At 36.1% G+C, this 6,672-nt stretch overlaps 1 long non-coding RNA gene across 1 annotated transcript in view; it reads left to right on the top strand.

Moving 5' to 3' along the window:
• Nucleotides 1-247: 247 nt before the first annotated feature.
• Nucleotides 248-6,672, top strand: part of LOC146000095 (uncharacterized) — a 164,405-nt gene continuing 157,980 nt past the window's right edge. The window contains exon 1 of the long non-coding RNA XR_014443476.1: nt 248-288. This is a non-coding gene — a long non-coding RNA (uncharacterized LOC146000095). The remainder of the gene's footprint in view (nt 289-6,672) is intronic.

Genomic DNA, 6,672 nt, shown 5'->3' with positions numbered 1-6,672 from the left:
CAATTTTAAGATGCTTTTTAAAATATATATAACAAATCAATTTAAATTAAAAAGAGATTTAAATAAAGAAATCATAAAAATGATTAGACCTGAATATTTTCACGCACACATACATAATATATTTCTCTTCAATGTTAGGGTACTATTAAAAGCAGCTCGTTGGAAAACAGCGGAAATTTAGACAACTACTTGTGCTAGGATGGAGAAGACAGGTCGGGTACCGCTATGGCAAAGTGCTTGTATATGCTGGGTTTTGGAGAAAGAACTCAAGAATGTGGACGCCCTGCGGTAAGTTGAATTTTATAAAAATTCCTACACACAGAAATAAATCTCTATTAAGTGTCACGTGTTGCATCAGAATAAAGTAATAACTAAGGTGTAATGTTGATGACATTGTTATGAGCTTTGTTTCTTATTAATTACATACTATGAGAAGTAAATATAAATATCTACTTTCAGATTAAAAATATAGATACTCGAGTTTGGACTCCAATTGAAAATTAACCACTAGACCTAAAAAAAAAACTATTTACATCAAAATTTAGTTTTTTTCAATTCTGCGTTATTTTATGTGTGATTTTAAGATATGTGTTGACGTAGCAACACCGCACTCATTGACTCGTAGTGACAGCCCGCAGTTTGCACGGTTCAACGGACATCGCTGTGTGCCGTGTTGCCACATTCCACGTACATCTTTACTCCGTTGAATACAAATCAATAATATAAAATTAGTTTCTGCTTGCACCGTACTAAAATTTCATGGCGATCGGTCAATTAGAATTTCAAAGAGAGCGATCGTTTGCCAAACTAAAGAAAACGGCACTTTTTTTTGTTCTCACGGCAATGAAAAACGCACAATTTGGTTAGCATAAATTAAGGCAGAATTGAATAAGCTAAATTTTGAAGTAACATTTTTATTTGGAAATTATTTTTCAATTGGAGTTCAAACGCGAGTATCTATATTTTTAATCCGACAGTAGGTTAGTGATGAATAAAAATCTCACAAACTATCCGAGAATTTTATTCTTTGTACCTTTAAAATATGATAAAGTTATTAATTCATAACCTCAAAGTGTTTAAGTATTTATTATGTAGAAAGTTATACTTAAGTGGCAAAAAACAGCCAAATTTTTTGAAAAAATAAAAAAGGGGCACTATTTTTTCATGAGATTTCGAAAAATCAAAATGTACAGTCACCGTCAATAAAAGGAGGATACCTATACTCTGTCCCAGCTAACGCTGGAGCAGGTAAACGAAAATAAGTCTCTGCGCAAGTAGTGACGCGAGACGGCTCAACCAATGAACACGTAAGAGGAACGGGATTTCCTTCGCTTCTCTGACGCTATGCGCGGAATTGCTCCACAGTTAGCTGGGACAAGGTATAGATCCTGAAATTCTGGTTTCCCTGCAATGCGTTGCGAGCGTTGCCAAACTCTACAGCGATGAGCAAAATGAAATGTCAACATTTCAATGGCAATTTTTGCTTTAGTCTTAGAGTTCAGAAACGCACATAACACAGAATAAAGGTATCCCATTTTTATTGATGGTGACTGTACATAATGAAATATGATACACGTATCAAGTTTAATATAATTAATGCATATCAATGTACATTGAAGTGATTTGAAAATTAACATTTTATTAATTGGAAATCGTTTTAAAATAATAATAATAATAATAATAATGCAATTATTACTAATAACGGATACCTTTGTAATCAACATTACAGCTATTTAAATACATTTCATAGACCTCGGCCACTGAAAGTTGAACCTCTCCCATTATAAAAATATTTATTTTCTTTCAGGGAATTTTGGACCCGGGAGATGAAAGAGCGTATGATTTCTCAGGTCTCGCAGGAATGTTTAATAATTTCCCTGGTGCAATGACGATTAGAATTACTATAGAATGTGATGGTAAGATAGTAAGCTGTAACGACATAAATATTAAAACCCAGCATTCTACATCAACATCTGGATAATAAAACTCGCCACTAAGGTGTTGTGGTTCGCAAATAAAATTATAATACTGAACAAATTCCTCGTGCAATATTATTATAATATTGTACTCTCTTCTTCTGAGGAAATAAAATATGTCTATGGTCGTTGCTGATATCGTTGCAGTGTTGCACAACATCCAAATATTTCCGAAGAAAAGTCTCCTATATATATATATATATATATATATATATATATATATATATATATATATATATATATATCTTAATCCTTTCCTCATTTATGCATAAATATATTATTTTGTTTGTAAGTAATGTGAGAAATGTGATGCAGTCGAGAGCTACTTAAGAAAAACACGAAAGATTTCGCCGAATACCAATGGCTGCTGATTTTTGCAGAGCTTGGTATCAGTGTTGCCACAATCTGAGGGTCCAATTTCCCTGATCAAGAACACAAAATTTCCCCTTTTCGCCCGAATTTTTCCCTGTATCTAAAGAATTACGATAATAATTAGTGTTAGTTATTGTTGTAGTGGATATGGTGGTTTTAATTCCACTGTATGCACAGTAAGGCTAATCTGGACTGGCCCTACAGTTTAGAGTGGGATCCGAACCACTATGTGCCTCCACCAGGTATCGAACCAGGGACCAGTTGATTACAAGGCTACCGCGATACCACTTTTCATTTCCTTTTTATAAAGGAATACCCCTAAGCGGTGGTATCTTCTGTTCATAACTTTTTCTTAATTTTTACATATCTCATTTCTTTTTATTTCTCAGTTTTTCTCACTTGGAGAAACACAAAATCCACGTCTTACTTGGGATTCGAACCCGGAACCCCTGGCGTCGGAGCGCGCTGTGGTAACCACTATGCCACGGAGATAGACACCACTGCACCATCGAAGAGACCCTTTATTATTGTTCTTCACACATATGTGAAAGAGGTAAAATGTAAAGGTGCCTCTGTGCATGTTGACGTGTGCCATGAAGGCGTATGTGATGACTGGAGTTACAGCTCCACATATTCTTGATCTCGGCTATAGTTGAGATGATGTAATCAGCATCATGGCCGGTCACCTTTACCCTCAAGATTTGCCCCAGTTGTTATTTTATTTTTTAATATTTTTTTATATACCCTATGCGGTAGTATTCCCCGACAAACACACACATCCATGTCCTAACCGGGATTCAAACCCGGGACCCCTGGCGTCGTAGCTCGTTGAGATAAGCACTCCGCTACGGAGGCCGACTGAGCTACCACGGCCCTTTCGTATGTATGAAATACTTAAATGAATTAATCACACGCAATCTTACAGCCAGGCTTGTCGCAAACGGGACAGATATCCCAGGTTTGAACCTTGGTCAGGCATGAATTTACAGTTGTGTTGTTTGTAAGCCAAGTGTGAGGCAATAATCAAAATTTAATTTTTGATAACAACTGGTTTGTCCCAGTTTTCAAATTCAAGTACTTAGGAGTAACAAATGAAAATTATATTAAAGAAAAAAATAGAAAGTAGACTTAATTCAGGAAATTCGTGTTACTTTTCTCTTTATAATTTTTTATCTTCTCGTATAATATTTAAGAAACTGAAAGTTAAAATGTACAAAACAGTATTTTGCCTTAGTATTATATAGATGTAATACTTAGTCCCTTACATTGAAAGAGGAACATAAATTAAGAGTATTTGAAAATAAAATCCTTAGAAAAATATTTGGACCTAAGAGGGATGAGGAGACAAGTGAGTAGAAAAGGTTACATAATTTAGAACTCTATAATTTGCATTCATGTCCAGATATTATTAGAATAATGAAATCAAGAAGACTTAGGTGGGCAGGCCATGTGGCACGAATGGGAGAGGAAAGAAGAGTTTACAGGATTCTTGTAGGAAGGCCAAGACGAAGATGGAGGGATAACGTTGAGATGGATCTAAAGAAATCGGTAAGCATGGAAAAGATTGGGTTGATCTTGTCCAGGATAGGGCAGATGGAAGGCTTGTGTTGCTGCAGCCATAAACCTTCGGGTTTAAGAGGCTAGAGACTTAGTTAGCATCAAGACAGTTCATAAAAAATTGTTACATCTCCAATATGACAATTTTTGGTGTTCTATGTTATTTACACTATCCGTGGTCACACCGTTATTGGGAAAGTATGTATGGAAAGGGCGTATAACCAAGATGAGGATCGGTAGGTATAACACTCAGAATAGGTAGGCAAAAACACAACGAAAAATGCAAAATATACACTAAAAATGTATAAACATCAAAATATGTGACTTGTGACTAAAATAGGCACATGCAGGCATTATAAAGTTCATATATTCCTCTCAGAAATGGCTTTAAAAGTAAAAGCCTACATTTTCAGGCCAAGGAACAAAAACTACATTTTGGAGCTAACCCTCAGCCTACTTATGACATGTGTTATTGTAAAAAATTACAAAACAAACAAACAAGTTCAGCCCACACAGTCTCTCAAGGTTGGCGCAAATTAATAATTTTATTGCTTTTTTAAGAAAGATTATTCCACTGCAAAACTGATTTTTTAGGTCAATGATTCGCTTTGGATTCTTCAAGATATTGAATTGATATTTTTTTCACTCTACAAAATTTTATCTTTCTCTTTGTAGTTGTCTGTCGGCAACCAGCAGTTACGACATAGCTCGATACAGAGAAGTGTCAATGGACGGACCAAAGATAATAAAAGCAGGGTGCGAAACCCTAAGGGGACAGGGGGATTTTCCTCTAAACAATACTGGCCTAAAAATCACCCCTACCAAAATTTTCGGGGGTGGAGAGTTTTAGTTATAACCAACATGAGATAAACAATTAGTTTAAACAATTATGATAAGCATAATGTCGAAAACACATAAAGTAGTGTCGTTGGGAGTGTTGTTAAACCTTCTCACTCGCCAGGGACGTAGTTAGGTTGATCAGTTCGGGGGGCCCAAAACTTAAGATTTTTTTTCTATCAAACCATTAAAAACTAACAAACTATTAATATACCATATAGGCCTACATAAGTATATGTACAGTATGTGTGTATATATATATAAATATATAAAAAATCTTATTGGAAGAGAACATTATTTTCTCCTGTAGTCCACAAAAATTTACGGATATAGACTCGCGAAATCCACGGCCATTATTCGGGAATCTAAATGCAAAATGAACTTATTAACTTAATGGCATCTAGACAGTCTTTAAAAATCCATGTATTTTCTCTTATGTCAGATTTTTGAGACACCAAGAACAATGTCATTAGTCCTTACTCCTTAGATTTGTAAATTTGCTCGAAGAAAATTGAGAAGTAGAGAAAACCCTCTTCCGTCAGTTTAGATATAAAAAGGTGCTGGAATCAGGTGCACAAGTATGACAACGGTGCGGAAATAAAATGTTTGTGTAATGAGTTCAAGATAGGCATCCCATGTATATTGTTTATACCAGAATCGAATCCGGCGGCCTTTAGTGCAAGGCGACACCCTTAACCACTATTCTATGGGACATGCACGACATGTACGTCGTACTGTACACATTGGAGAATGATGACTATATAGTATATGAAATTTTATGCACACATCTAATTTCTTAAAAGTAATCTTCTTTGCGCGTGCAAAACTGAATATATGATGGCAATAGAAACAACAAAATTCCCGCGCGTTCAAATTATTGCGCTCTAGTCTTTCAAGGTTCGATCCCTGGTAGGAACTCCAACATTTCTGTGACGGCCTAACATCGTGAGGACAATTGGGAAGCTACTTGAAATCAATATGTAAGCGAATTCCACTCTCAAAGCTAGATGGGACTCGATGTGATGACCACGCGTCACCGAATGGAAAAACACTTCGGAGGCTTTGTCCTTCAAAATTAATTTTACTGAATAACTGTAGTTTTCTTTAGAGGACCTAAACATGGCTTTTTTGCACAGTACAAGGTTTTCTTTCACCCTACTTTTATAGTTTTTCATTCAAAGGATTCCACTCCCGAAGCATGAGCATGACGCACTACTAAAACAGAGGTCCAAGGTTCGACCTTGGACAGGTGTGGTTGCATCATGTCTCGCATCGCTATTCCTTCGGATCATCATTCAATCTCATCGTCGCATTTAACCCAAGAGGTAGAAAAGTGGCGTAAAAGAACGAAATAGAAATTATTAATTGACTTGGTTGATTTTACTTCACTTTTCTGACACTTTTTGGCTAATCCTGAAGATGAGAATGAGTTAAGATTAACTCGATGAAAGGACCATCACAAAGAAGACACATTCTCAGGCCGGAATTCGAACACGGGACATTCTGCTTCGTAGCGTAACCTGCTAACCACTCCACCACGTAGTCGTCGGCCCAAAGAGAAATGAAAATTAGAAAATGCAGTCTTGAATTTGCAGGAACCGAGTTCACCAGCAAGGGCAAAAGAGTTTCGCTCCCACTAGGATAGACAAATAACAGAAAATGCTTGATAAGTAATTTGGCTTTCCTTATTTCATGATATTATTATGTAAGTAACTATTATTAGCTATATAACTTTGGATTAATTTTATTTGTATGTCTAGTCAACTTTCCCGCCTAAGCAGCAGCCACAGCGTCTGCACGTGCGGGTGGAGGCCAGAGTTGTTAAAGATCCAGGAATTTTAAATAAATTCAATTCCGGTCCAGGAGAGAAAATCAGCAAGCGTAAATGGGTTCTGGACCGTAAATAACCTTTTTATCTGTAAAGTTTTCA

This window comes from Lepisma saccharinum, chromosome 16 (genome assembly GCF_977018435.1).
Source record: "Lepisma saccharinum chromosome 16, izLepSacc3.1, whole genome shotgun sequence".
NCBI lineage: Eukaryota > Metazoa > Arthropoda > Insecta > Zygentoma > Lepismatidae > Lepisma > Lepisma saccharinum.
Note: the sequence above shows the minus strand (reverse complement) of the source record. Positions and strands in the feature narration are given on the sequence as shown.